This window comes from Pristis pectinata, chromosome 3, assembly GCF_009764475.1.
Source record: "Pristis pectinata isolate sPriPec2 chromosome 3, sPriPec2.1.pri, whole genome shotgun sequence".
In the NCBI taxonomy this organism is placed as follows: Eukaryota; Metazoa; Chordata; class Chondrichthyes; order Rhinopristiformes; family Pristidae; genus Pristis; species Pristis pectinata.
In genome coordinates, this window is record NC_067407.1 from 113172451 (window position 1) to 113194627 (window position 22177).

Consider the following 22177-nt stretch of genomic DNA (forward strand, 5'->3'; position numbering starts at 1 on the left):
CAATTTGAGTAGCATGTTGCCACTCTTGAAAGTAAGGGAAAGAGAGCGCCAATGTGGAGAAATTAGACAACTAGATTCTTTGGATGAGGATGGCAGGAAATGGATGTGTGAGCTACACCAAGAAACTTAGTATAAGCACATTTAGTTATTCCTCCTGTATGTGGATCATGTTAAGTTGTTCATTAAGGTGCATAACATCGTTGAAGTCCTGGGAAAAGACATAGAGCAAAATCATGACAATCAGCACATCATGGAAACCAGTCTCCCCTCCATGGACTCTGTCTACACTTCTTGCTGCCTCAGGTAAAGCAGCCAACATGATCAAAAACCCCATGCACTCCCAGGCATTCTCTCTTCCCTCTCCCGTCAGGCAGAGGATACTAAAGCCTGAAAGTACATACCACCAGGCTCAAGGACAGCTTCTATCCCGCTGTTATAAGACTATTGAACGGTTCCCTAGTACAATAAAGTGGACTCTTGACCTCACAATCTACCTCGTTATGACCTTGCACCCTATTGTTTACCTGCACTGCACTTTCTCTTTAACTGTAACACTCTATTCTGTATTATTTTACCTTGTACTACCTCAATGCACCGTTGTAATGAATTGATCTCTATGAACGGTATGCAAGACAAGTTTTTCACTGTACCTTGGTACATGTGACAATAATAAACCAATTTACATTTAGGGCAAAAAAGGTGACATTCCCACTGGAGATGTTGGTAAGTCTGCTTGCAGCATGAACTGTGGATGAAGTTTCTTAAAAGGATGATATAACATACTTTGAAAGAGCATTTCAACCCAATACTGTTGGAAGTTGTCGAGAGAATTCAAAAGAAGCAAGTTAATATGGTGGACCAAATATTCAAGGGTGCATGCAAAATTGCCATCACAAGGGAAATAGCGCATGAGAATCTGAGGCAGCTTCTCAAGAGATAATTCTAAAGAGGCAACCGGCAAATAAGACTCCAGAAATGGTAATGGTGGGATGGTCATTTTTGCAGCTGAGTGATGTGTTTGAAGGAAGTCAGCAGATCAAGTGAGTCTTAAAGATGGGAAAGCCTCAAGTCAATTGGCTAGATACCATAAGAGATATCCAGCCTCTCTGCTCATTCGTGATTGTCCAATGTTATGGTTGCCGTAGGATAAAGCAAATTGCATAGAAGTGCAAGCCTGAGAAGCTAATGGCTGATGAAAGAAGTGAGTATCCATGTATAGCAACTCAGTGGAACAGACTCTGCTGGATGTTGGATGGAGGCAGAATTTGATGAGGAGAAAATAGGATCTAGAAGGTACTTGCACTCATGGATCCACTGATTTGACCACTGTTCAGGAGGGCTTGAGAGATGGCAAAGAGTCTACTGCTAGCTGATGCCTGGAGATGAGGTTTATGTGCATCAGCTTGAATAAACTAGTTGTAGGAAACAGCAAGTCAAAGGCTGCAATGAAACTATTTGAAGAAGGAAAAGGAGTTGAGAATTTGCAAATCTACATCTCAATGACTGGAAGGTATATTTCAGAAACAGCAGGAAATGTGGCAAATGACTTGAGAAGAAAAGTCTTCATTTAGTATCAAGCTTGAGCAAAGTACATCAAATCACCAAGTGCAAGTGGAAAGTTCACAAAGGCAGCTGATCTTCATGAGGTGCCAGAGCAGTTATCAGCTCATAAGATTTCAGCTGAAGACATAAGAGATTGCAGATGCTGTAATCATAAGATCTCAGTGAAGAACTTGTACCAGTGTGGGGTGGTGCAACATTGGAAAGTTAAAATGAGCTCCCTGTAGTTGGGAGAGGCAATGGAGAAACTGCACGAGAAATTTCAAGCTATACTGTTGTCTACAGAGTAATGGATTAAACACGTAGTAGAGAAGATGGCTCAAGGAATGATTGCAGAACATTGTTGATAATCTCCCACACGATAATGCTGATTGATTTCGGAAATATTTATGGGTGCCATGGATTAATATAAATATACAAGATATGAAGGTACTTTGGATGAGATGACGTGATTATTGTGGCAGAAAATTGGGAATGAGCTGATACAGGGATGTCCAAATAGAAAGTTGAACAGCACTGGCTGGGGAAAAAGCAGAGCAGAGAAGGTGATGGCAATCAGAGGTGGTGAGTGAAACCAGTCCAAAATCAATTTAAACTCCAGGAATAAAGGCAGTGCTGGAAATAGTCCCATGGATTCTGACTGGAAAGAAGTTTGCACTCTGAAGCCAGTGTACAAAAGAAGCCTATACTAAAGACTGGTGCAAACTCGAGACATAATGAGAAAAGTTTGAAAAAGTATATGGTCTGTGACTCCCATCTTTCAGGTTACTGTCTGATCAGTGTTGCTCATGTAATTTAGGATTGAGAACACTTACTCCATGAGAGAATTGTTATAGAAAACTAAGCCCTAGCAGTGGAGTGTTCTGGTAGAAGAAGGGGCCCAAGGTGCATATCTCAAAAGGGAAAGCTGTGGACAATAAAGACTAAAAGGAGAGAAGGGGAGAAATATGGTTTAGGAACAGGAAGAGAAGAAAAATCAAGCAATGAGACAGTGTTAAAAGGGGAACCAAAGAAAAGGCAATTACCATTGATAAGGTATTTTAGTAGTGTACCAAATACACTGTGCAATTGTACGTGCTGCATTTATTAATTAAAAATGCATGTTTGTGTTGAGGTGTATGTAAACTGCACCTGTTCAAAGTTTTGTAGATGATCTCTGGTAATGCAACAATTCTGAAGGAGCATGCCAGATCAATTGTATATGAAATATAGAGCAAGAACGATACAGCACAGGAATAGGCCTTTGGCCCACCATGTCTGCACCAACCATGATGCCAATCCAACTAATTCCATCTGCCTGCACATGGTCTTTATCCACCTATTCCCTGTCTATTCATGTGCCTGTCTAAATTCTCTTAAATGTTGCTATCTTATATGCTTGGACCACCTCCCCTGGTCGCACGTTCCAGGCACCTACCATTCTCTGTGTAAAATTCAAAATTTGCCTCATTCATCTCCTTCAAACTTTCTCCTTCTCACCTTAAACCTATGCCCTTTAGTATTTGACATTTCCACCCTAAAAAAAGACAGACTATATATCCTATGTGTATGTCTCATAACCTATGTATACTATCAGCTCACCCCTCTGCCTTTGATGTTCCAGCAAAAACAATACAAGTTTGTCCAACCTCTCCTTACAGCTAATGCTCTCCAATCCAGCAACATCCTAGTGAACTTCTTCTGCACCCCCTCCAAAGCCACCATATCTTTCCTGTAATGTGGCAGCCAAAACCATGCACAATACTCAAAGTGGTCTAATTTAAGTTTTATACAGCTGCAACATAACTTCCCAACTTTTATACTTGGTAAGTATGCTGTACACCTTCTGTACCATCCTGTCCACCTGTGTTGCCACTTTCAGGGTCCCTCCTGTATATCAATGCTCCTAAGTGTCCTGCCATTTACTGTATATATTCCTCTTGCATTTGACCTCCCACAATCAACACCTCACACTTGTCTGGATTAAACTCCATCTGTCATTTGTCTGCCCAAATTTCCTACTGACCTACATCCTGCTGTTTACTTTGACAACCTTCCTCACCATCCACAACTCCACAAATGTTCATGTCATTTGCAAACTTACTAATTGGATCACCTATATTTTTATCCAAGTCATTTCTATATATCACAAACAACAGAGGTCCCAGCAAACACCACTGGTCACAGACCTCCAGTCAGAGAAACACTCCTCCATCACTACCCTTTGTCTTCTATGACCAAGCCAATTTTGTATCCAACATACCAACTCACCGTGGATCCCATGTGCCTTAAATTTTTGGACCGACCTACCATGAGGGATCTTGTCAAATGCCTTACTGAAGTCCATGTAGATGACATCCACTGCTATCCTCGTCAATCATCTTTATCATTTCCTCAAAAAGCAATCAAGTTTGTAATATAGGATCTCCCTTCACAAAGTCAAGCTGACTATTCCTAATAAGTCCGTGCTTTTCCAATTGTGAGTAAATCATGTCCCTAAGACTCTTCAATAATTTCCCTACCACTGATGTAAGCCTCACTGGCCTATAATTTCCTGGATTGTCCTTGTGGCCCTTAAACAAAGGAACACTATTGGCTATTCTTAAGTCTTCTGGGACCTCACCTGCAGGTAAATAAGGTACAAAAATCTCTGTTAAGGCCTCGGCAGTCTCCTTTCCTTTCCTCAGGATCTATCCCAGGATACTATCAGATCCTGTGGAGTTATCCACCTTAATGCTTTTCAATAGACCCAACATCTCCTCGTCCTTAGTATTGACATGCCCTGGAATATCACCATAACCCTCCCTGATCTCCTCATCATCATCATCATCCATGTCCTTCTTGGTGAATAATGATGCAAAGTAGTCATTTAGGACCTCGCCCACTTCCTTTGGCTGCAGGCATAGATTCCCTTCTTTGTCCTTAAGTGGACCCACCCTTTCCATAGCTACTCTCTTACTTTAAATTTACATATGGAATGCCTCCAGATTCTTAATCCTTCTTCCCAAGGACATTTCACGGCCCCTTTACCTTGCCAAATTCCTGGTTTAAGTTCCTTCCTGCTTCCTTTATATTCCTCAAGGGCCTTGTCTGTTTTCCACTTCTTAAACCTTACATATGCTTCCTTTTTCTTTTTGGCTAATCTTACAATATCTCTTGTCATCCACGGTTCCTGAACGTTGCCATCCTTATCTTCCATCTTCACAGGAGCATGCTGATCCTGAACTTTGAACAGCTACCCTAAGAAGGACTCTCACATGTGGCTTTACCCCCAAGTTGCCAATCCCAGTCTATTGTTCAAGATATGGATGATGATGAGATCAGGGAGGGTTATGGTGATATTCCAGGGCATATCTGTTCTTCAAGATCCTGCTGGCTTTTGGGAGGTCTGTAGTATAATCCCATCATGGTGATTGAAGACTTCTTATTCCTGAGTTTGACCTCACTGGATGAGCCCTCCAGGATGTCCTTTCTAAATGCAGCTGTGACATTCTCCCTAATCAGTATTGCAGATCTGTCACCTCTTTTCCATCCCTCTCTAACACATCTGAAACATCTAAACCCTGGAAGAAGCTGCCAGAACTCCTTTATCAACTAAGTTTCGTAATTGCTACAACACCGTACTAATCCAGGCTCTAAGTTTTTCTGTCATCCATTACACTCCTTGCATTAAAATAAAGAAACACCGGTCCATCAGTCCCATCATGTTCATTAAACTGGCCCTCCCTGTTCTTCCTATTGGACTTACTTGAGCTAACCCTCTACCGTCTCCTCGACCTCTCTACCTGCTGACCAACTGCTCGGATTCCCACCCCTCTGCCATACTCGTTTAAACCTTCCCAAGTAGCACAAGGATATTGATGCCCCTCCAGTTTAGGTGTATGGATCCCAGCTGCCCTAAAAGAGAGCCCAATGATCCAGGTACGTGGTGGCCTCCCTCCTGCACCAGTTCTTTAGCCACGCATTAAACTCTACTATTTTCCTATTTCTTGCCTCGCTAGTATGTGGCACAGGGAGTAATCCCAGGATTACAACTCCAGAGGCCCTGCTTTGTAACTTTCTGCCTACATGTGACTACAGTCAGCCATCTTTTTTGCATCAGTGCTTCAAGTAGGTTCAGCTTCAGGGATATTAAGAATAGCATGTAGCAACATTTTGTTGATAAGAAGACTAATAAACTGAATAAGTGTTTGGTTAAACATTTAACTGTTTACAGATATATATTTGAAGAGCTAGCTATTCATTACATTTGAAATTATAGAATTTAATGTATGTAGATATTGATGGTTTGATAGGTTTATTATCTAAAGGAGAAACAGTGTAGTATTTATATTTGTGAGTAAATCTTAAAAAATTGAATATAGCACTTGATATGACCTTGATGTATTTTATCAGACATGTTGTATCATATTGTATCAGACACTTGCAAATGAATGCCTCAATAAAGGAGGTGTTCAGTCTGAATGGTGGTGCTTGTAACAATACCAAAGAAACCTGCAGTTGCCACATTGATAAATTTGATGGCATAGTGATGCTGCGGGTAGTGTAGAGGGTCTTGCAGCTCCAGGGACCCAGATTCAATTCTGACTTCCAGTGCTGTCTGTGTGGAGTTTGCATATTCTCTCTGTAATTGTGTGGGTTTTCCCCACGTGCTTTGGTTTCCTCCCACATTCCAAGATATGCTCATTGTTAGGATAATTGGTGATTATAATTACCTCTTTTATAAGAATTTTTTAATGGTAAATTGTGTGGCTTTCTAATCTTTATGAAATGGCCCATTTATTTAAGTGGTTTTGTTTTTATGGAATCATTTTTGGGGGGGGGGCACTATAATTAGTTTTGAAAGGAAAACCAAGCCCCACTACTGAGACAACATTATGCACTTTTTGGGCTTATCCTGGCCTCAGATTCGAAGGGTAATTCAGCTATTTCTTATATGACCTCTCCTTGCCTCCTTCATTCAATATCTTCTGCGAAATCCACTCACATAGTAGAGTTTAATGTGTGGCTAAAGAACTGGTGTAGGAGGGCAGGCATCGGGTACCTGGATCATTGGGCTCTCTTCCAGGGCAAGTGGGATTTGTACAAGAAGGATAGGTTACATCTAAACTGGAGAGGCATCCAATATCCTTGCAGAGAGGTTTGCTAGTCCTACATACTATTCTTGTCCTCTAGAGAACAAGGCTGGTGAATTAATAACAGGAAACAAAAAACAACTGATACATTCAATAAATTTTTTGCATCATTCTTCACCATGGAAGACATTGCTAATATTCCTAAGATATCAGATGGGCTAATTTCAAATAACATAGTAACATAGTCCTATACAATTCCTGACATTTTTCATTCAATCTGCCTTGAAAGTTTATCTTTGTTGCACTTCTGCACTTTGTAGACACACTTTCTGTGAGGCCAGCTCTGTATCCTCATTTCTTTCTGCCCTTCTAAATACAGTCAACTTTGCCTGCTGATATAGTTAATGGAGATGTTTTATTTAAGAGTTGTTAAATTACTGTTAATGTCTGTAGAACAAAAGAAATTTTTTTTGGCCTGTCCTTTGGTATTAAAAGTCAATGTGATATTGGTTAGGCGTATATAAAAACGAGTAGAAGTTTCTACGGATATATAAATATGGAAGAGGGTGGCTAAGGTAAATGCGGGTCCTCTAGCGAACAAGGCTGGTGAATTAATAACAGGAAACTAAGAATGGTAGATACGTTGGAACAATTTTTTGCATCAGTCTTCACCATGGAAGATAGTTCTAAGATATCAGATGGGCTAATTTCAAACAACATGGTAAAACTTACAAAAATTCCCAATTACAATGGATTAAGTATTGGAGAAATTCATAGAACATAGAACACTACAGCACAGTACAGGTCCTTTGGCCCACAATGTTGTGCCGACATTTTATCTTGCTCTAAGATCTATCTAACCCTTCCCTCCTACATAGCCCCCTATCTTTCTATCATTCATGTGGCTATCTAAGAGTCTCTTAAATGTCACTAATGTATCTGCCCCTGCAACCTCTGCCGGCAGTGCGTTCCACGCACCCACAACACTCTGTGTAAAAAAAAACAACTTACCCCTGACATCCCCCTTATTCCTTCCTTCAATCACCTTAAAATTATGTCCCCTCGTGTTAGCCATTGTCGCCCTGGGAAAAAGTCTCTGACTGTCCACTTGATCTATGCCTCTTATCATCTTGTACACCTTTATCAAGTCACTTCTCATCCTCCTTCTCTCCAAAGAGAAAAGCCCTAGCTCACTCAACCTATCCTCATAAGACATGCTCTCCAATCCAGGCACCATCCTGGTAAATCTGCTCTGCACCCTCTCTAAAGCTTCCACATCCTTTATAATGAGGTGACCAGAACTAAACACAGTACTCTAAGTGTGGTCTGACCAGAGTTCTATAGAGCTGCAACATCACCCTGCGGCCCTTGCACTCAATAGCCCGACTAATGAAGGCCAACACTCCATGTGCCTTCTTAACAACCCTATCGACCTGTGTGGAAACCTTGAGGGATCTATGGATGTGGACCCCAAGATCCCTCTGTTCATCCACACTGCTAAGAGTCCTGCCCTTAACCTTGTATTCTGCCTTCGAATTCGATCTCCTGAAGTGTATCACTTCACACTTATCTGGGTTGAACTCCATCTGCCACTGATCAGCCCAGCTCTGCATTCTATCAATATCCTGTTGTAATCTATAGCAACCTTCTCCACTATCCACAACACCACCAACCTTTGTATCATCAGCAAACTTACTAACCTACCCTTCCACATCCTCATCCAAGTCATTTATAAAAATCACAAAGAGCCGGGGTCCCAGAACAGATCCAGGGGGCTAAAGGTGGACAAGTTGCTGGGACCCGATGAACTGCATGTTAGGGTTTTAAAGGAAGTGGTTGCAGAGATAGTGGACCCATTGGTTGAAATTTTTCATAACTTGCTCAACTCAGGGAGGGTACTAGAAGATTGGAAAATAGCCAGTGTGACTCCCTTGTTCAAAAGGAGAAAGGCAGAAGGCAGAGAACTGTATGAAAAGTAAATCATGTTTGACAAATTTGCTCAAATTCTTTGACCATGTGACAGGGAGAGTTGATAGAGGGTAACCTGTAGAAGTAGTGTATTTAGATTTCCAAAAGGCATTTGACAAGATTCCACGTAAGAGGTTAGTGCATAAATTAGAAGCTCATGGTATCAGAGGAAGTCTGTCAGAATGGATTGAAAACTGGCTGTCTCATAGAAAACAGAGTTGGAATAAATGGATCCTTTTCTGATTGGAAGGAGGTAACTAGTGGAGCACCACAGGGATCAGTTCTTGGCCTGCAATAGTTCACTATTTATATTAATGATCTGGAGGAAGGAACAGTATGTAAGGTTTCCATATTTGGCGATGATATGAAAAATACTTGGAAGAGCATGTTGTGATAAGGATAATGTGATTCTGCAATGGGGTATAGATAGATAGATTGAGTGAGTGAGTGGGCAAAAGACTGGGAAATGGAGTTTAATGTGGGAAAGTGAGATCATTCACTTTGGTAAGAAAAATCATAAGGCAGATTATTATCTAAATAGAGAGAGACTGAAAGTGAGTGAAGTACAGAGGGATTTAGGTGTTCCAGAGCATGAATCATGAAAAACTAGCAGGCAGGTGCAACAAGTAGTTAAGAAGGCAAACAGCATTTTGACCTTCATTGCAAAGGGGTTGGAGATTTTAAATAGGGAGGTTTTGAAGCAATTGTACAGGGTGTTGGCAAGGCTTCACCTGGAATATTGCTTACAGTTTTGGTTCCCTTTATTAAAAAAAATTAAACATTGGAGGCAGTACAAAAAATTAAACATTGGAGGCAGTACAAAGGAGATTTATCAGGCTAAATAGTTTGCACCTGTATTGCTTGGCGTTGGCGTTTAGAAGAATGCAGGTGACCTTATTCAAACATAAGATTCTAAGGGGGCTTGACAGGGTAAATATTGTGATGTTTTCAATAGTGGGAATGTCTCCAACTTCAGGATAAGGGGCCAATCATTTAAAACTGAATACATAAAAATTTCTTCTGAGAGTGGTGAATTTCTGAAATTCTCTGCCTTGGATTGTGGTTGAAGCTGGATCATTGGAAGTCCTTTAAGCAAAGGTTGAAAAATATATGATAGAACCATAGAACCATACAGCACAAAACAGGCCCTTCGGCCCACCATGTTGTGTCGTCCATCAGACCACCCTCACATTACCTAACCCCTTCCTCCCGCATATCCCTCTATCTCACATTCCTCCATATGCCTATCCAACAAGCTCTTGAACCTGTTCAATGTATCTGCCTCCACCACCACCCCAGGCAGTGCATTTCCATGCACCAACCACTCTCTGGGTGAAAAACCTCCCTCTGACATTTCCCCTGAACCTCCCACCCATAACCTTAAAGCCATGACCTCTCGTCTTGAGCATTGGTGCCCTGGGAAGGAGGCGCTGACTGTCTACTCTATCTATTCCTCTCAATATTTTATATACCTCTATCATGTCTCCTCTCATCCTCCTCCTTTCCAGTGAATAAAGCCCTAGCACCTTAAGCCTCTCCTCATATTCAATACTCTCCAATCCAGGCAGCATCCTGGTAAATCTCCTCTGCACCCTCTCCAATGCCTCCACATCCTTCCTATAATGAGGCGACCAGAACTGAACACAGTACTCTAAGTGTGGCCTAACTAGAGTTTTGTAAAGCTGCATCATCACCTCGCGGCTCTTAAACTCAATCCCACGACTTATGAAAGCCAACATCCCATAGGCCTTCTTAATTGCTCTTTCCACCTGTGAGGCAACTTTCAATGAACTGTGAATATGAACCCCCAGATCCCTCTGTTCCTCCACACTGCCAAGTACCTTGCCATTCACCCAGTACTCTGCCCTGGAGTTTGTCCTTCCAAAGTGTACCACTTCACACTTCTCTGGATTGAACTCCATCTGCCACTTGTCAGCCCAGCTCTGCTTCCTATCAATATCCCTCTGTAAGCTCTGACAGCCCTTCACACTATCCACAACACCGCCTATCTTAGTGTCGTCTGCAAACTTACTAACCCAGCCCTCCACCCCCTCATCTAAGTCATCTATAAATATCACAAAAAGTAGAGGTCCCAGAACCGATCCCTGCGGGACACCACTAGTCACTGCCTTCGAATCCGAGGGCACTCCTTCCACCACAACCCTCTGCTTTCTACATGCAAGCCAATTCCTAATCCACACAGCCAAGCTTCCTTGGATCCCTTGGCCTCTGACCTTCTGAAGAAGCCTACCATGAGGAACCTTATCAAACGCCTTACTAAAATCCATGTAAACCACATCCACCGCACTGCCCTCATCAATCTTCCTGGTCACCTCCTCAAAGAACTCTATCAGGCTTGTGAGGCAAGATCTTCCCCTCACAAAGCCATGCTGGCTGTCCCTAATCAGTCCATGATTCTCAAGGTGTTCATAAATCCTATCCCTTAGAATCCTTTCTAACAGCTTACCCACCACAGACGTGAGACTCACCGGTCTATAATTCCCTGGCCTATCCCTATTACCTTTTTTGAACAAGGGGACAACATTCGCAACCCTCCAATCCTCCGGCACCACCCCCGTAGACAACGAGGACTCAAAGATCCTTACCAGCAGTTCAGCAATCTCCTCCCTAGCCTCTCGAAGCAGCCTGGGGAAAATCCCATCAGGCCCCGGAGACTTATCTGTCTTAATATTATTTAACAACTTCAACACATCCTCTCTCTTGATATCAACAACCTCAAGAACATTACCCCTACCAGCACTCCCCTCCGCATCATCAAGACCCCTCTCCCTGGTGAATACCAAAGAGAAGTACTCATTGAGAACTTCTCCCACTTCCGCCGCCTCCAGGCAAATTCTCCCACCTTTGTCCTTAATCGGACCTACCTTCACCCTAGCCATCCTCCTACCCTTCACGTACTTGAAAAAGGCCTTGGGATTTTCCTTAACCCTACTAGCCAAAGCCTTTTCATGTCCCCTTCTAGCTCTCCTCAGCCCTTTCTTAAGTTCCTTCCTCGCTACCCTATATTCCTCACGGGCCCTGTCTGAACCTTGCTGCTTATACCTCACGTATGTTACCTTCTTCTCCCTAACAAGTCATTCCACCTCTCTCGTCACTCACGGTTCCTTCACCCTGCCATTCCTTCTCTGCCTCACTGGGACATATTTATCCCTAACATCCTGCATAAGATCCCTGAACATCGACCACATCTCCATGGTACATTTTCCTTCAAAAAGGACATCCCAATTTACACTCCCAAGTTCTCTCCTTATAGCCTCGTAGTTAGCCCTTCCCCAATTGAAAAACCTCTTGTCCTCTCTGCACCTGTCCCTGTCCATGACAATTTTAAAGGTTATGGAGCAATGGTCACTGTCCCATAAATGCTCACCCACCAATAGATCCTTCACCTGTCCCGGTTCATTTCCTAAAACTAGATCTAACATGGCATTCCCTCTGGTCGGCCTGTCAACATACTGCGTCAGGAATCCCTCCTGGACACACTTAACAAAGTCCGTCCCATCTAAACCTTTGGCACTAAGCAGGTTCCAGTCTATATTTGGGAAGTTGAAGTCTCCCATTATAACAACCCTGTTATTTCTGCTTCTCTCCAAACACTGCCTACCAATCTGCTCCTCTATATCTCTACTGCTACCGGGGGGCCTATAGAATACTCCTAGTAGAGTAACTGCTCCTTTCTTGTTCCTTAATTCCACCCATACAGACTCTAGAGATGATCCTTCTACAACATCCATCTTTTCCACAGCCGTAACGTGTCCCTGACCAGTATCGCCACCCCTCCACCTCTTCTCCCCCCTTCCCTATCCTTCTTAAAACACCGAAAACCAGGAATATTCAATATCCACTCCTCTCCTGACGTTAGCCACGTCTCAGTAATAGCCACGATATCATAGTCCCCCATACTTATCCAAGCCCTCAGTTCATCCCCCTTATTCCTGACACTTCTTGCATTTAAGTAAACACACTTCAGTCCATCTACCTTACTACTTTTATAGCCTGTATTCTGCTTCTCCTTCCCCAAAGCCTCTCTACCTGTTTGATCTAACTTTTCCCCATTCCCTTCTTCCTCTGACCTACTCCTCTGGTTCCCTTCCCCCTCACAAACTAGTTTAAACCCTCCCGAACCACCCTAGCAAATCTCGCCGCAAGGATATTGGCCCCCTTCTGGTTCGGGTGCAACCCGTCCTCTCTGTACAGGTCCCACCTTCCCGAGAAGAGATCCCAATGATCCAGAAATCTAAAACCCTCCCTCCTGCACCAGCTTCTCAGCCACGCATTTATCTGCCACCTCCTCCTATTCCTACCTTCACTATCACGTGGCACTGGCAGCAATCCTGAGATTGCTACCCTTGAGGTCCTGTTCCTCAATTTTCTGCCTAGCTCCCTGAACTCACTCTTCAGGACCTCATCCCCCTTCCTACCTATGTCATTGGTGCCAATATGGACCACAACTTCTGGCTGCTCTCCCTCCCACTCAAGAATTCTGTGGACCCGATCAGTGACATCCCGGACCCTGGCACCTGGGAGGCAACATACCATCTGGGATTCATGCTCACTGCCACAGAACCTCCTGTCTGTTTCCCTGACTATCGAGTCCCCTATCACTACCGCATGTCTCTTTCCCGCCCTTCCCTTCTGAGCAGCAGTACCAGTCACCAGTGCCAGAGACCTGGTAACTGCAGCTAGGCCCCTGCAGGTCATCCCCCTCAACAGCTTCCAAGGCAGAAAACTTGTTACTGAGGGGAACAGCCTCCGGGGTTCTCTGTCCTGTCTGCCTGCCTGACTTCTTCTTCCTCTTCCCTCCCCTGACAGTCACCATTCTATCTGCTTCCTTATGGAGAAATGGCACAGAAGAGTTAAGGCCAGCATAGATCAGCCACGATCATATTAAATTGCACAGCAGGCTTGAAGGACCTGGTGGTCTATTTCTGCTTTTTTCTTATGTTCAAGCAAATTTTAAATGCATATTCAATCTGTCACTGAGATCACTTGCATCTACTTTTTGCAATTTTTACTGCCTCTGTACCCCACCCTCAGAGTTGAAACTCTTTATCAGGCTTTTCCATTTTTCAAAACCCTTCTTTGTTGCCTTTTATCTACCATTCATTGGCTATAGCTTGTCCAAGAATTATTTGGTTGTAAAAACAGATAATGCTGAAATGTTGGACAGATCAGCCAGCATCTGTGGAAAAAGAAACAGAGTTAATGCTTTGGGTTGAAAAATAGTAAGTCCTCTCCCCTTCCCAACCTACCCCCATCTCTCTCCCTCCCTCCCCCTCCCTCCAGCATATGTGGAGGGAGAAACAAGAGTTATTGTTTGGGGGTCGATTAACCTTTCTGATAAGTAGTCATCAACCTGAAGCATTGTGTTACCTGATCAGTGTTTCCAACTTTTTTTTAATTTCAGAGTTCTGGAGCATTAATCCAGACACATGGATTTAAGTCTCTCCGTAGTGGCTGGAGAATTTAAATTGGAGTTAATTAAATAAATAAGAATCATAGAGTAATATGGCATGGGATCAACCCCCTCAGCTCAGCTCTTCTATGCTGACTAAGTTGCCTACCTGAGCTAGTTGCAATTGGTCTATTTCCCTCTAAACCTTTCCTATCCATGTACATGTCTAAATGCCTTTTAAACATTGCAGTTTACCCACCTCTACCACTTCCTCTGGTAGCTCATTCTGCATACCTACCACCCTCTATGTGGAAAAAGTTGCCCTTCATGCCCCCTTTAAATTTTTCCCCCTCATCTTAAGTCTGTGCCCTCTACTTTTAGACTCCCCTACCCTGGGGGAAAAGATGGTAAGCATTCACCTTATCTATGCCCCTCATGATCTTATATACCTCTATAAGGTCACCCTTCAGCCACCTTCACTCCAAGGAAAAAAGCCCCAGCCTATTCCGTCTCTCCTTGTAACTCGAGCCCTCCAGTCCCAGTAACATCCTTGTGTATCTTTCTGCACCCTTTCCAGCTTAATGACAACCTTCCTATAGCTGTGCAACCAGAACTGCACACAATACTCCAGTGTGATCTCACCAACATGTAGTACAGTGGTAACTTGACATCCCAGTCTGGTCCCCAGTGCCCTGACCGATGAAGGCAAGTGTGGCAAATGCCTTCTTCACTACTGTCTTGCTGTGTCGTCACTTTCAGGGAACTATGTACTTGTATCCCCCAAGGTTTCTCTGTTCTATATCACTCTGCGGAGCCCTGCCATTTATTTTGCAAGTCCTGCCCTGTTTTAACTTCCCAAAATGCAACAGTTCACACTTGTCTGAGTTAAATTCCATCTGCCATTCCTTGGCGCACTTTCCTAGATGTTCTAGATCCTATTGTAATCTTAAGTAACTTTCATTGTCCACTATACCACTAATTTTGGGTGCATCCTCAAACTTACTAACCCTGCCAAATAGATTCTCATCCAAATCGTTAATGTAGATGACAAACAACAGTGGATCCAGCACTGATCCTTGCTGCACACTACTGGTCTGAAAAACAACCCTCCACTACCACTCTCTGACTCTAAGCACCAAGTCAATTTTTTATCCAGTTGGATAGCTTACCCTGGATCCCATGTAACCTTTCAACTTTCTGGACTAGCCTACCGTGCGGGACCTTGTCAAAGACCTTGCTAAAGTCCATGCAGACAACATGTACCACGGTGCTCTTGGTCACTTCTTTAAAAAGCTCAATCAAATTTATGAGACATGATTTCCCACACACAAAGCCATGTTGACTACCCCTAATCAATTTTTCCTTTCAAAATGCAGGTAGATCCAGTCTTTCAGAATCTCCTCCAATAACTTTCCCACCACTTATGTAAGGCTCACTGCCATGTAGTTCCCTGGCTTGTCCTTACAGCCCTTCTTTAATAAAGATACAACTTTAGCCACCCTCCTGTCTTCCAGTGTCTCACCCATGGCTAATGATGATACAAAAATCTCTGCCGGACCCCCAGCAATTTCTTGCTTGCCTTCCTATAATGTCGTAGGATCCACTTGGTCAGGCCCTGGGGATGTATCCACTTTTATGTGCTTTAAGACTGCAAGCACCTCCTTTTTTTCTGGTGGCTATGTTTCAAGACGTAATTTTTCTCTTCGATGAATTCCCTTGCTTCCATGACCTCCATGGTAAATACAAAAGAGAAATATTCATTTAAGACCTTGCCTATCACCTGAAGTTCCACATATAGACAACCATATTGATCCTTAAAGTGCACTATTCTCTTCCTTGTTATCCCTTTGCTCTTAATATATTTATAGAATCTTATGGGCTTCTCTCTTACATTATCTGCCAAAATTATCTGATGTTCTCTTTTTGCCCTCCTGATTTCCCTCTGAAGTATACTTCTATATCCCCTTTATAATTCTCAAGGGATTCTCTTGATCCCAGCTATCTGTACCTGATATCTGCCTTTTTCCTGATGATACCCTCAATATCTCCCATGAACCAGGGTTCCCTCATCCTGCCAGCCTTGTCCTTCAGTCTTAACAGGAACATGCTTTCCCTGAACTTTCGCTATCTCACTTTTAAAAGCCTCCCGCTTGCCAGGCATCCCTTTACCTGCAAACAGCCACTCCCAATCAACCTTTGCAAGTTTCTGCCTAATGCCATCAAAATTAGCCTTTCCCCAATTTAGAACTTGTGGACCAGTCCTCTCTTTTTCCATAACTATTTTAAAACGAATAAAATTGTGGTCACTGCTCCCAAACTGCTCCACTGATAACTGCAGTCACTTGCCCAGCCTCATTTCCCAATAGGGGTACGAGTGTTGCCCCTCTCTAGTAAGGCCATCCACATATTGCTTGAGAAAACTTTCCTGGATACACTTAACAAATTCTGCGCCATCCAAGCTCTTAGCACTATGGCAGTCCCAGTCAATATTGGGGAAGTTAAAATCACCCACTATTACAACTATTATTCTTACAGCTATCTGTGCTCTCCCTATATATTTGCTCCTCTAATTCCTGCTAACTATTTGGTGGGGGTGGGGGGAGAAGAACTATACTATAATCCTATCAAAGTGATCACCTGCTTCTTGTTTCCGCGTTCCACCCATATAACCTCCCAGGGATATCCTCTCTCGTACTGCCTTGATATTCTCCCTCATCAAAAATGAATCTCCCCCTCCTCTCCTACCTCCACCTCTATCACTCCTGCAGCATCTGTGTCCCAGACATTAAGCTGCCAGTCCTGCCCATCCCTCAACCATGTTTCTTTAATAGCTATAATGTCCCAGTCCCATATATCTATCCATTCCCTGAGTTCATCTGCCTTACCTGTCGTGCTTCTTGCACTAAAATAAATGCAATTTACCCAGTTATGCTTTTCTCACTCCCTGTCCTCTCCCAGCCTGTTCTGTCTAGTCAACTTGCTCACTTTACCCTCTATGTTTGCCTCAAACTTTTCATCTGCTACATTACTGCTTTGGGTTCCCCCACTACCCCACTCCCACCCCACCGCAGAAATGTTATCTGCTGTTTTGTTTAAGATTCTGTTTTTCGTTATGTTATGCAGTGAAGAGATATAAAACGGAATGCAACTATTTTGAGCAGCAGCCATAGAGGAAGAGAAATAACCACATGTGTCAGAGGAAGAGGCAGTAGCGTTTTTGGAGGACCCAAAGATATAGGGCTGTCAACTAAAGGTGGGCCACCTGACAGATTTGGACAAGAACAAATTGCTGCTAATGGATTTAGTGCTGCAAGGTGTTTCTTCCTTTCCTAATTATCTCCCCTCCTATTTTTAAGCATTCACAGTGGAATACTGAAATAGCATACCAGACTATTAGGGGAAAAATAGGTCTAATAGTGAGGAACTTGGAAGTAATTAATATTAGAAGGAAAATGCATTGTGCAAATACAAATACAGCTAAGGATAGGCATACATTTGACAGGCCCAAATCAAGTATATAACCAACATACAATGAAGATAAAAAAAACTTCAGATGCTGGAAATCTAAAATAAAAATACAAAATACTGGAAGTACCAGTAGGTCAAGCCCCATCCATGGGAAGAGAAAAAGAGCTAACATTTTAGATTGAATTTGCCAGAATTAGCTGCAAACACCCTTCCTCCCCCACCCTCCTTGCTGCTTAACCAGCTTCTTTTGTCTCCTCCCCAGCTCTGACAAAAAATCTTCGTCGTGGTCTTAAACGGGCTACCCTTTAATCTGAATAGTGGCTTATCCGGGTAATTATCTTTATTGGAGAATGAAGCCATTGTGTGTTCATAAAATAAAAACAGAAAATGCTGGAAATACTCAGTAGGTAAGGAAACAGAGCTAAAGTTTTAGGTCAAAGAACCTTCACCAGAATTGGGGAGGAGACAAAAGAAGCTGGTTATGCTGCAGGGAGGGTGTTTGCAGCTAATTCTGGCGAATTTGATCTAAAATGTTAGCTCTTTTTTTCTTCCCATAGATGGGGCTTGACCTACTGGGTGTTTTTAGCACTTTCTGTTTCTATTTTAGTTTTCCAGCGTATGAAGTTTTTTCTTTTTATTTTCATTGTGTGTTGGTGATGTCTTGGGCCTATCAAATATATTGCCTTATCCTTAGCTGTACTTGTATTTGCAGAAGGTCACTCTACAGTGATAAGAAATGGAAGAGAATAATAGGGTTTTTTTTCTTTTTACTGTAACGCAGAGAGATTATCTTTGTGCATCAGCTGGTCCTAGTTGAAACAGTAATAGACATTAGAGCTTAATAGTGGTCTCAATACATTTCCTTAGCTGCTGCAAAATTGGTCCAATCATGAATAATTAGAGTAATTAAGGATAGTGAGAGTGTCATAATTTTTAAAAATAGGAAACATAGTAAGAACATAAGATAGAAGAATGACAGTAAGTCATGAAGTTCTTCCATCCTGCTGTAGCATTCAATAAGATTATGGCTGATATTTTTCCTTATCTTCACTTTCTGGCCTGATTCCTGTAACCCTCAAATGTCCTATTATCCAGAAATCTAACTCTGCCTTGAATATGCTCAATGACATCAAAGCTCGCCAAAGTAGAGAATTCCAAAGATTCACAATCCTCAGAGTAAAAAAAATCCTCACCTTGGTTTTAAATGGGCAACACTTTAATCTGAGATTAGACTTCCTAACTCAAAAAGTTCTCTCCCAACTATCACGGCATCTTCCCTCTCGAGTCCTTTCATAATTTTGGCTATTATAATAAACCATCTTCTCATTCTTCAAAACCACAGAGGATTTAGGCTTGATCTTTTCTAATTAGTCAACCTCTTCATTTCAGGAATTAATCGTGAACCAGCTCTGCAAGGCTGTTATCTCCTTGCTTAAAAAAGACTAAAACTGAAGGCAGCAAGCCAGAGGTTTGAGAAGATTTTAAAAGTCAACAAGGATGATGTAGAAAGGGAGAGAAAATGTAATTAAACTAGCAATATAAAAACACATTTTAATAGTTCCTGTAAGGAAGTAATTAGTAAAAGTAAAAAAATTTCCTTGGAGGGAGACAGGAGAAAAGCAATATAATAAGGAAAGGGCAGAAATATATTTGGTATTCACAATAGATTAGTGCAAGTAACTTTTAGAAAAATTAGTGAAATAGTTAATAATAGTAGAAATGACGGATTGTGGACCAAAAGTTGACAAATCCATGGGCTTGATGAGCTGTTTCTAAAGGTTTCAAAAAGGGTGTCACAGTGATAGTTCGGCTTTAATTTTTTTTGGAATTCCTTAAATTTTAGAATTGTCCCGATGGATAGGAAGGAGCAGGTGCAACCGCACAGTTCAAGAAAAGTGGAAAGAGGTAATTATTAACCAGCTTGGACTAAAATGAGAAGAAATTTCCTTCACAAAGAATTGGAACTGATTTGTTATTGTCACTTGTACTGAGATACAGTGAAAAACTTGTCTTGCATATACCGTTCATACAGATCAATTCATTACACGGTGGATTGATGCAGTACAAGGTAAAACAATACAGAATGCAGAGTAAAGTGTCACAGCTACAGAGAAAGTGCAGTGCAGGTAGATAATAAGGTGCAACGGCATAACAAGGTAGATTGTGAGATCAAGAGTCCATCTTATTGTACTAGCGAACCATTCAATAGTCTTATAACAGTGGGATAGAAGCTGTCGTTGAGCCTGGTGGTATATACTTTTAGGCTTTTGTATCTTCTGCCCGATGGGAAAGGGGAGAAGAGAGAATGTCCGGGGTGGGTGAGGTCTTTGATTATGTTGGCTGGTTTACCGAGGCAGCGAGAAGTATAAACAGTGTCTATGGAGGGGAGGCTGGTTTCTGTGATGTGCTGAGCTGTGTCCACAACTCTCTGCCGTTTCTTGTGCTCCCAGGCAGAGCAGTTGCCATACCAAGCCGTGATGCATCCAGATAGGATGCTTTCTATGGTGCATCGATAAAAGTTAGTGAGTGTCAAGGGGGACATGCCAAATTTCTTTAGCCTCCTGAGGAAGTAGAGGCTCTGGTGAGCTTTCTTGGCTGTGGCATCTACGTGGCTGGACCAAGGCCGGCTATTGATGACATTCACTCCTAGGAACTTGAAGCTCTCAACCCTTTTGACTGCAACACTGTTGATGTAGACAGGTGCATGTGCACTGCCCCCCTTCCTGAAGTCAATGACCAGCTCTTTTGCTGACATTGAGGGAAAGGATATGAATTTTTCAATTGTTTATTCTGGGGACTATTCAAAACTGGGACTTAGAGGATTTTGGCCACTAAGGGAATTTAAGGATGTGGAATTAATTTAGAAGATCACCTAAGATGATATTAAATAGCAGAACAAGTTTGCGGGGCTTTATGTACTAATTCAGCTTCTAGTTCTATTGTTCTGATGGTCCATATTGTAAGTGATCTGAAGCATCATCCAATTAACCATTGTTTCTCATTGAAAATCGTACAACTAACAGAGACGTATGTTTTGATTTCTTCCATTTTGATTGCCAAAGCTTACATATAAAAGAAATGGGAGCAGGAGTAGCTGATTCTGCCCATCCAGCCTGCTATATCATTCAAAAAATTCATGGCTGTTCTTCCACCTCAGCTCAGCTTTCCTGCCCCATCCCTGTTTCTCTTGATTCCACTAATATCCAAAAACCTGTCGATTTCAGTTTTGCATGAAATCAATAATTGAATCTCCACAGCCCTCTCAAGTGAAGAATTTCAAAGATTCACCAGCTTTTGAATGAAGAAATATCGAGTAAGTGGTAAACTGAAATGAGAGACTGACACCTAGTTCTGGACTTCTCAGCCAGTGGAAACATCCTCCCCATATGTAGGTATTTGAACCTTTTAATAATTTTGTGCATTTCATTGAGGTCACCTCTCATTCTTCTAACTTGTAAAGAGGCCAAGTCTATGCAATCACTCCTCATAAGAGTCTCACCATCACAGGAACTAATTTGATGAATCTTTGCTGCACTCCATCTATAGCAAGTATTTTGTTTTGGATAAGGAGACCAAAATTGTACGTAATATTGTGGGCCATGTATAATTGTAGTGGGTTTTCAACTTGGGATTTCTAATTTGGGTATTTAAAGTTTTTAACAACCAATTATTTTAATTGTCATATAAAATATGAAGTATTTGGGAGGGTTTTTATGAATTGATTTTAAGATTGACGTTAAAAACATGAATACTTTATTAATTGTTACTCATTGGAGGGATAAAATGTTGTTTTCTCTTTTTAGACATGGTTTGAGAAATAATAGAATGCGTCCATACCAAGATTCTGTTGGTCAATGAGCAGCAGTCAGGTATGTACCATTACTTTTAAGAGGAGGGGGGAGTGAATGTTGATATGGTAGACAAGGAGGTGTACCCTTTCCAACTCCATTAAAGTAAGTGACTTGTGGAATTTATTGGGAAATTGGTAACACTTGGGTGAGAACCCATGAACTTGATCATGTACAAGGACTAAATTATTATTGGTACTAAAAATAATTTATTTAAAAGAAAGACTGAAGTTTAAAGCTGTTAAGACATTAAAGGGGTGATGCTTGGATGTTGAAAACTTAACACTGGTGATTAAAGTTCTTTTCATGGTAAAGTAAGTAAAATCTTAAGGTCTCTTTAGAAGAGGAAAACTTAAATCATTAAAATGATTCTCTCATTACAAAATAAATTAATTGTTACGTACCAGCAACAATAAAAACACACCGAGTCATGTATAAGTGTTAAAAACTATTTTATTAATAACTACTTATGATAATAAGAAAAGTAAAGATGTTAGATATCAAATATAATCCCCAAAACTAAACTCAAAGTGTGTGTGTGGCATATTCCCAGACTCCAAGTCCAGGAATAAGTCTCAAGGTTCAGCAAGTCGTAAGGTGAAACGTGAGTAAAGGCTTTTGCAAAACCACCGTTGACTGAAGAGAAAATGTAGAGACAGAATATAGAGAGAAATTACGAAATTCAATTGTTCCACGATGGAACCCATTTGACACCTCAATCACTGATGATCTCCATTGCTTTGTTCCGAAGTATCTACCACCCTGAAAGGCATTTGAGACGTGACTGTCCACACAAATACTTGTTTCCCTCTACAGGTTAATGACAAAGTGGACTCCACTTGATTGCTACAAAAATCCATACGTGG